This window comes from Carlito syrichta, unplaced genomic scaffold (assembly GCF_000164805.1).
Source record: "Carlito syrichta isolate Samal-C Ts95f unplaced genomic scaffold, Tarsius_syrichta-2.0.1 Scaffold311843, whole genome shotgun sequence".
Lineage (NCBI taxonomy): Eukaryota > Metazoa > Chordata > Mammalia > Primates > Tarsiidae > Carlito > Carlito syrichta.
The window spans coordinates 164374-174017 of NW_007255939.1; the positions used below are offsets into that span (position 1 = coordinate 164374).

At 50.0% G+C, this 9644-nt stretch overlaps 1 protein-coding gene across 2 annotated transcripts in view; it reads right to left on the bottom strand.

The window, feature by feature from the left end:
- The window catches only part of ZMAT5 (zinc finger matrin-type 5), a 38992-nt gene that overhangs the window by 15775 nt on the left and 13573 nt on the right, over positions 1-9644 (bottom strand). Inside the window, exon 2 of one of the 2 annotated variants that reach the window (XM_021718128.1) lies at positions 5398-5402. The gene's annotated coding sequence lies outside the window, so the exon portion shown is untranslated. Of the gene's footprint in view, positions 1-3042; positions 3154-5397; positions 5403-9644 lie in introns of both variants that reach the window. The other variant, XM_008069175.2, reaches the window with a different exon arrangement.

Here is a 9644-nt window from a genome sequence, read left to right on the forward strand (position 1 = left end):
TTTTGATTTATTGTATAGATGAGGTCTCGCCAAGTTGCCCAGGTGGGTCTCGAACCCGCAAGCTCAGGCAATCCACTCTTTTTTTTAATTTATTGCTGGAATCCCTAAAGTGGTACATGGTACAGAGTAGGCAATCAAGTATTTGTTGGCTAAATGAATTCCCATTTTCCCTTGGGGCAACTTCCCTTGGAAGTTCAGAGAGGAAGTGATTTGTCCAAAGTCACACAGCTGGTAAACAGGCAGACCCAGGTCCTTTAAACTCACACTGCCCGGTGTCCTCTCTTCCACAGACAGCTCGAGGCTTGCAGAAGCCAGAGAGCTCAGGCAGCAAATGCTGACAGCTTTCCAAGGACATTACCAAATTCTCAGGTGGCAGGGCCCCAGGCAGCCATGGAGGAAAATGAGGACATTCAGGGCCTTAAGACCCCTCAGCCATGGTGACCACAGCCACCACTCCTAAACCAGAAGATCTGCAGCCCAAGGTGGGTGGCAATTCAATGACTTTCATGGCTAGCCCCTGGGTCCCTGAGTTTGGTGTCGCAAGACCAGAAAAGGAACCGGTTCCCTCAGGGCCATCAAGTGGGAACTGCCAAGGCTGCGCCCAGACCAACCCCTCACCCTGTGGTCTGACCCCTCACTTTCCAGAGCAGGTTCCTGAGGCCCAGAGGAGGAAAAATGACTTCCCCAAGGTCACAAGGTAACTTCCCAGGCTAGCAGCCAAAGCCCCAGACTCCCAGGAGCTGATTAACAGAGGAGACAGATGGGGGATTGCACCTCAGGGGGAAGAAACTAGGGAGACACGCAGAAACAAACAAATCTCCTGGACAGCACCAGCAGCCAAGCAGGTTGATGGAGAAAGCTATTCTTACAGCGCAGGGCTGGCAGCCATTAAGTCAGGGGCCGTAATGGGATCAGCAACAGACAGTCATTCAAAATGAAAACATATAAAACCTCTCTTCTCCCATTACTGCTGAGAAACCGTGCCCCAGACATGCAGACTTGATATATTAAATTTGGCAGCTCTAATACACCCCGTCTTGCCAATAAACTTATAGGAATTAGATTGAAATTGTAAGAGATGAACGTTTAACGGTCGAGTGCTAAACCAAGCCATTCACGAAGCTTGAAGCGCCAAGGAGCTGCTGGCTCTGGAGAATAACGGGGAAGGGAGGGGTGGAGGAGGGTATCTCTTTGGGAGACTGAAACAGAACGGTGGCTCTGCGGCACACTTAGCTGGACAAAACCACACAGGCATTTGCAAAAGCCGGCTATGTGACCTTGGGTAAGTCACTTCCCTTCTCTAGGCCTCTACTTTCACTGTGGGAATATGAGAAAGCGGATCTAATTGGCCAACTGCTCAGGGAGTGTTGCAGAGAAGTTTGCTAATGCAAATGGCCAAAATGACACTAATCATGTCTGACATTGAGCAAGTGCTCAATAAATGTCACCTATTATTAGACCAGTGGTTTATCGAGTACCTACTATGTGTCAGCAGTAGGCTAAAAGCTCTACATGCATCATCTCATTGAATCCTCAGGACAACCTGCAGGGTAGAGCCTGTTCTGCCTTTTCAGGTGAGGGTACTAAAGTTCTCAGAAGTGAAGTGACTCAGTCAAGTGAAGCGACTTCCAAGTAAAGTCACTAGGAAGCAGCCAAGCTGGGCTTAGAATCCAGGCAGCAAGGCTCTGGACTCTGCATCCTAATCACTTAATGAAAGTCTCCCCCCATCAAATTATCGTAATGACAATTTTCCTTTATTAATCCCTCACTACACTTCTAGGACCATGCAGCCCCTTCAAATCTCAAGAGATATGTGTTATAATTCTACTTATGAATGAGGAAACTGAGGCTCAGAGAGGTGTCATGAGGTGTCCCAGGTCACATGTAGGAAGAGGAGCAGGTCTCAGGATGCCTGGGGTTCAGGCCTGCTGGGAAAGCCCATGTTCACACCACTGTGATAACTGTCCCATACACCAGCACCAGGAAATCAGACCACACACCCCTCTGCCTGCCTGTCAGCCGCATTGACCCAAGTGATGTGCCTCCTCAGGTGTGTGTGTGTGTGTGTGTGTGTGTGTGTGTGTGTGTGTGTGTTCTCGTTTTCCCCCTTCTCTCAAATATTCACACACCCTTGGTGAGATCTCATCTCTACAATAAATCAAAAAATAAGCTGGGCGTGGTAGCATGTGCCTGTAGTTCCAGCTACTTGGAAGGGTGAGGCAGGAGGATCACCTGAGCCCAGCAGCTGGAGGCTGTGGTGGCCGGGAGTGTGCCCTGCACTCCAGCCTGAGCTCCAGAGTGAGACTCTGACTAAAAAAACAACAAAAAAAACATACCCACACACCGATAGGAGGCAAACTGGCCAAAAGTTCCATTCCTGTGCTTACCTTGTCAGCCTCAGCTGAGGGCCACAGCTGTCCCACCCATGCCCACTCTTCGCCTGGCACATGGGGAGTTCTCAGTCATCTTGGATGTGCTTTCAGGAACCCACGTTCTAATCCCAGCTCTGCCAGGTGAGACTGTGGCTTAGTCACTTACCCTCTCTGGGCCTCAGTATCCCCATGTGTGATGTGATGGAACCAGGTGATCTCTAAGAACGTCTCCAGTTCTAATCATATCTGGTAATCAGATGAGAATTTGCCCCCACTGGTGCCTTCCACCCACCTGTCACAGATATGTGATCAGTGCCTAGAAAGAACAGTGGGCAGCACAGCCCCTCTGGGACAGGAGTGCATGTTCCCCGGCACCACCTAGACAGGCCCCTTCCTGACCACCTCATCCTGCAAAGCAGTCACATCACCTTCATCTCCCTCCGAAAGGAGTACTCAGCCTGGAGATGGCACTGAGTGCCAGGACCTGCAGTCGCCTCATTTACGTGCCTGGGAAGGTCATGTAGGGAAAGGGTTAAGAGTTGGGCTCTGGGAGTCAGAAGACAATGTTTAAATCAAGATGCAACTACTTTCTAACTCTGTGATCTTGGGCCATTATTTAACTTCTGGCCTGTTTCCTGCTATGAAAACTGGGATAAATAACAGTGCCTACCTCAGGGATTGCTGTGAGAATCAGATCATCCAGGTACACACTTAGCACAGAGCATGGCTCCTCAGAAGTCCTCAGGAAACACTGGCTGTCATTACCATGGTTACCATCATCCTGCAGAAAACAGAGTGCAGACAAGGAACAGGATGTTAGTCCCCAGTGACCTCTGGGTTAGCTGGTCCATATTACAGATGAGGAAAGTAAGGCCAGGAGAGGGGAATGAATTCCCCGAAGTCCACAGAACAAGAGGCAGAGGTGGGACTGGAACCTGAGTCCCCACAGTAGCCCAGAAATCTAGCCTGTACAACAGCTCTGCAGAGCCCCACTGCCCAGGGATGGTGTTGGATGGCTCTCGCATCCCACAGGCCTGTGCCCAGGTTCCCATTCCCGGGCAGGAGCTGGCCTTCAGCAAGGTGACCTCATCCAGGTGTAAAATTCCAGGGTTCCTAACCCAACTGCCACCGCTCCAGTGCCTTTGTCCACATTAGGATAAGGTTTGGTCTGCAGACTCCTCTGGACAGATCAAGTGTCCTGCCAGACACACAACCTGGCCAGCAGAAGGCTGGCTAGATTTCAGCTCCAACTCACCTCTCAGTAGGGCGTCCTTGCACAAGGCACAATGTGCACCACCGCACTTGGCAACCCTAAGTCGGGGGTCAGGGACAGGGAGGGAGGGGGACAGCTGGAGTGTCTCTAGATGGCGTCCAGATGCCAGCATGAGGTGCTGACTAAGCTGGCCTTCTCTGCTGTGATTCATCCTCATCCTCTGAGGGTGGCAAGCTCGCTAGAGTGTGAGCTAAGCCCTGTCCGGAACACAGAACCATCTAGCCCCTCCTCCCTGCCAAAAACAGCCAGTGTCACCCACCCACTCTCAGGACCAGGACCACGGCTGCAGCAATGTCTGCTGGCTCCCCAGAGCTTCGCCAGGTGAGAGGGTTGGCTGCTCATGGCCAAGGGGCAGCGGGCAAGGGTAGTGGGACAACCCTCTAAGGTCAAATGGTCTGGATTAGGATTCTAGCTCTGGCCACTTATAGGCCGAGTCACCTCTGGAAAGCTATCTCACTTCTGAGTCTGTCCTGAGCTATACAGTAAGGACCCCACAGCTGGTGCAGAGTTACCAAGGAAGAGTATATTGTGGTGCCTAGCATATAGTTAGCACTCAAAGAATGGAGGTAGTTACTGCTGCCACTATTACCGTCCAGGCCACCTGCCCCCTCATGCTTTCGGGAGCACACCCTGACCACCTGATTTAAAGCTGTCATCCTTCTGTACTCTGGCATTTGTACCTCCCTTTCCCTGAGGTGTTTTCCTTAGCCCGTCTCACCACCTCACATGCTGATTTACTGTCCCCTGTGCCGCCTCCCTCACTAGAAAACAGGCTCCACAAGGGCAGAGAGGTCAAGTCTGGTTGTCCACCTGCTACCCCGGCACCCGGAACGGGTCCTGGCACATTCTCGTGCCATAACCGCTTGGGGGTGAAGGAGCGAGACCTCTGCGCAACACCAGCATCTCCCTGGCCCTCTTCTCTTCAATCTGGGTACAAAGACAAGGACAGACACAGAGGAGAGACACGTGAAGCCCTAAAGGCCAGTCTCTCCCTGCCACCACCAGCCCTCCCCGCGGGACTTCCATCTCCAGTAGGGCCCTGGCCTGACCAGCTACTCAGCTCCCCAAGTAACCCCATTCCACTGACATAAGCTTCTCTCGTGTCTCACGGCACCTGACCTCAGTCCTCTGGGCTCAGAAAAAAGATGACCAATTAGTCCAGACACTGGGCAGGGAAGAGGGAAGAAAAGAGGCTAGGGTGAGTGGTGTGAGGGGAGAGAGCTTCAGAGCTGATTCCCGCTTCCTGGGCGCTCCACTTTCATTCCTTTATCTGATCTCCTGGAGCCCCTCTGAGTAGAAATCAAGGTATCCATTTCACAGATGAGAAAACAGGCTCAGAAATACTCCTCATCTGCTCACAGGCAAGGCTAGGAAAGACACTAACAGTAATCCTAACAACTACAGTTAGTTTCAGTAACAATAAGGACACTTATACCAATGCCACCAGCAACAATGTATCATCATCCTGAGCGCTGCCAGTGGGCCAGGGCCACGTTCCTGAGACCCCGTAGCCAAGGTACACCAGAGCTGGCATGTACATTTGGGTCTGACTGGCCCCAGGACCCACTGGCTCCCCATCCCATGGCCCTGCTGGGAGGCTGCTATGGGCAGACACTTGTAATTCGTCAATATTCTTGGTTCCTTTGGTTGTGTGCGTCTCGGGTACAGAGCTGGCTTTGGCACAAGGCTAAAATAAGCCAATAGCTCGGCCTCTGGCCAGGACCTGTGCTGCGTACTGTAATTATTCTGGACCTGTGCTCACCACAGGCTGCCCTCAAGCTCACCTGTCATTTCTTCTAATTCTGGCACCACCAGACCCCAGGTAAACAGTAAACCGCAGCCAGAGGATGGCTTTATTGCATGCCCACTAGGAGCCCAGCAGTGTCCCAGCGCCACATATGCCCGCCGTCTGGAGCTGATGGCATCAAACTGCCCTGTGGGGCGGCCTGCAGCCTACCCGCTCAGGACTCTGCTCCAATAGCAGTGCCAAGAAATCCAGATGCTGGGCGCTCCATAGGTTAGGGGTATCTTTCAGATGCTCCAGTGTCTGTAGCAGCCACACCTCTTTCTCATCCTGACCTCTCTCCTGTGTTTGCCTCCCACCCCTTCTTGGGATAAGGTACATCATCTCACTCCTGGAGGTCTAGGGCAGTGGGGTCCCCACCCACAGCAATTTTTAACTTGGCAGGTCTGGGACAGGGCGGTCCTGATTCAGAGTCCACAGAGAAATGCTAGTCCAAGGAAGCAGATGATGGGCAGAAAAACAGAGAGGGCAAGAGCTTGCCCAAAGTTACACAGACCACTCAAGCCAATCCTTTGAAGCTGTTTCTCCTTATACACAACAATTCTCATTCCTGACTCAGGTCTGAATCCTGTCCCTGCTACTCTCAGGCTATGGAACTCTCAGCAAACTACTTACTCTCGGTGTCACCTGGAAGATATAGGTAATACCACTACATAAGATTACCATGAGGATTAAATCATGCACGCTGGGTGCTTAGCAGAGTGCCTGGCATGCCGGTGGTATTCAGTACACATGTGTGGACCTGGTAACTAGCTTCCATGGACCTTGTGATCCTGCCTCCTCATTTTCACACCTTGTATAGTCCCCTCGAAGGCTGTGTTAGTGCTGGTCTGGATGACCGAGACTAGAGCAGAGGTGAGATGTCACTTCCAAGATCAGATTCGAAAAGACACTGCAGCTTCCGCCTGGGTGTCCCTCTTTCTCTGATCACTGTCTAGGGGAAGCCAGCTGCCACACTGTGAGCAGGCCTGTGAGGAGGCCCGCGTGCCTAGGAAATGAGACCCCCTGCTAACTGCCATGTCAACAAGCTTGGAAGCAAATCCTCCAGGCCCAGTGACGCCTTCAGATGACTGCACCCTCCTGAGAGACTCTGCCAGAACCACCCAGCTAAGCCACTCCCAAGTTCCTGACCCTCAGAAAGAGTAGGAGAGAATCCGAGTTTGTTGCTCTAAGTCACTGAGTGTCTGGGTAATTTGTTATGTGGCAATGGAGAACTACTACAGTGGACTAAATGAATGAAAAAAACAAAATCACTCTATAATCTGCAACAGCCACAGGTACCAAGTGTACCATATCTCAAAACACCCACGTCAAGTCAAAGGAGGCCCCTCCTCCCACTCACTCCTACACAACCCTAAGGCTCCATGGTTGGCTCCTTTTTCATTCCCTCATTCACCACTTCCTCTCTGCCAGACTAGGATTTACATCTCATGACACACAGACTCTGCTCTCACAAGAAGGTACAGTATGCGGGAGGAGGCTCAGATAATTCCCCAGAAATAGTACTAGGCAGCAGGCTTTGGGCTGGGGGCAGCAAGGAGGGGCACCTGCATCTGACAGGGAATTTGCTCAAGGAAAGGATCAGAGATAACCACAGAGATCTAGGTACCTGGCTGGTCACTGCAACGTAGCGGATCCTAAAAGTGAAATCGACATTCCTAACAGTAAGAAGAGTTGACAGTTACCTACTGCTCACTGCATGCCAGGCATGCTGCTCAGAGTTCTATGTGAGACAGGGATTCAATGACATCATGCACACAGCCCATGAGATCGGTTCTGCCTCATCTTACCCTCAAAAAGACTGTGGGCAGGCGGGGCACAGTGGCTTACACCTATAATCCTAGTACTTTGGGAGGCCAAAGTGGGAGGATTGCTTGAGTCTGGTAGTTCGAGACCAGCCTGGGCAACATAGTGAGCCCTTGTCTCTACAAAAAAAGTAAGAAAATTAGCCAGGCATGGTAGCACATGCCTGTAGACCCAGAAGGTCAAGACTGTGATGAGCCCTGATGGTACCACTGTACTGCAGCCTGGGTGACAGAGTGAGACCCCAACTCAAAACAAAAAACTGTGGGCAGAGAGCATCCACAGTTGGCAAGGAGCAAGAGTAGGGTCTGAGCCACATCTGGTCAATGGAACACCACACAGCTGTTACAAATCAAGTCCAAGGAAACTTCCCACACCTGGGCTGATGTTCACTCTCTACTGTTACATGGAAATGGCTCATTATCATTACAGTATGTACAATATGATAGCACTTTTTTTTGAGTTGGAGTCTCACTCTGTCACCCAGACTGGAGTGCGGTGGCTGCTGCCACCACAGCCTCGACCTGCTGGGCTCCGGAGATCCTTCCGCTTCAGCCTTCCAAGTAGCCGGAATTACAGGCATGCGCTACCACACCCGGCTGATTTTTTGATTTATTGTAGCAATGAGGTCTTGCTGCTCAGGCGGGTCTCGAACCCACGGGCTCAGGCAATCCACTCACCTCAGCCTCCCAATGGTGCGGGATTACAGGTTGAGCCACAGAGCCCGGCTTGATAGCACTTTTTTAAGGAGAAAGAGCCCTCACCCCATACACATAGACACAGACTCAAGCAGACACAAAATATTTGCTGTGGTTATGTTGGGGTAATAGGACTTGTGCACATTTTTTTTTCATTTGATGTTTTTCTACATTTAGCATGCATTGCTTTAAAATTTAACAATGTATATTTTCTATATATATGTGTATGTGTATCTATATATTTCCCTTCAAAAAAGTGAAGGCTGGTCTGAGTGCATTGGTGTTGACAACTGATCACACCCAGTTACAGATTTCTTTGTTCCTTCTCCACTCCTACTGCTTCACTTGACTAGCCTTAAAAAAGAAAAGAAAAAATTTGTCAGGCATGGATAAACCCTGTTCCTTCTCCCTCAGGGAGCTGCCAGGGTTCCAGCAACCTGGTGCCACCAGATAAAGGTGACAGAGCAGACACTACCCTCAGCCTCTGGGTGAAGGCTGACAAGGCAAATCTTGATTCCAACGAGGTCTTGCCTAGCACCCCAAGGCCCAGTGAAGGTTGGCTGAGTGTGAATCTGGGCTCCAGGGACTGCAGGCTAGAAACACAGTTTCTCATCAGATAGTTACAGGTCCCAGGAGGCCAGAGTTTCCAAATAGGAAAGGTAAAAATAGTCTTGAGTGAGACTCCTGAACCAGATACTTGGATTCAGGACCGCCTCTGCCTCTCCCCGTCTGCCTTCAGTCTGAGCTCCAAACATCACCTGACCCTCTGTCTCCACTATCACCGCTGCCCAAGTCAGGTCTCAACTCCTCATATCTGGACACAGCCTGTTCCCTGTACCCTGGGCAGCACAAGATCAAACCCCCTTAAGTCACCCTGCCCCAAATTTTCCATGGCCCCCAAGTTGGAACCTTATTAACAATGAAGTATCCTGGGTCAAGTTCCCAGAAATCCTGACTTAGCAGAAATGGAAGGGGAACCCAGAAATCTGCATTTGAACCAGTAACACTAGTACCCCTTAGTAAGTTCCACCTAAGAAACGAAAGCCTGGAGGACTGAACTTCCCCAGAATTCCAAAGGCAGCATCTGTTGGGAACAGTCGCTCCAGGTAGACATAGCCCCCTGGATTCCTGTCCCAGTCAGAAATCGGTCCAATTAGGAATAACCCCAGCTCCCTGCAATGGTGATTCAGCTTTACGCTAAGCATAATTTATTAGACTGGATAACATTGTTTTCTTATTGGTTGTGTCTTGTCATACTCTGGGAAAGTTTAGAATTGAAAACAGAGGTAGACGAGAAAATAAAACTCACTATATTAATGCTCCTAAGTTTAGCAGTAATCAAGGTACATTTAGTTTTTAAAAGTATCTTGTTGGGGAGACACCTTTTATCAACAAGGGTGCCTCAACGAAGCATATTTGTATACCTAACCCTTAACTGTACCCCACAATATCATAATTAAAAAAGTTGATAAAAAAAAAAATCTTGTAACATTGAAAATAATTTGATATGTTAATTGTCTGACAGATCAGCATTGTGGTTTTCATTTAAAACATAAAAGATAAAATATACAGTTAGGTAATCAATAAAATATGTCAATAATTGGTATTAGAAATGTGATTTTGAAGCCAGGCTCAGTGGCTCAGCCTGTAATCCTGTGCCTTTGGGAGGCTGAGGTGAGTGGATTGCCTGAGCC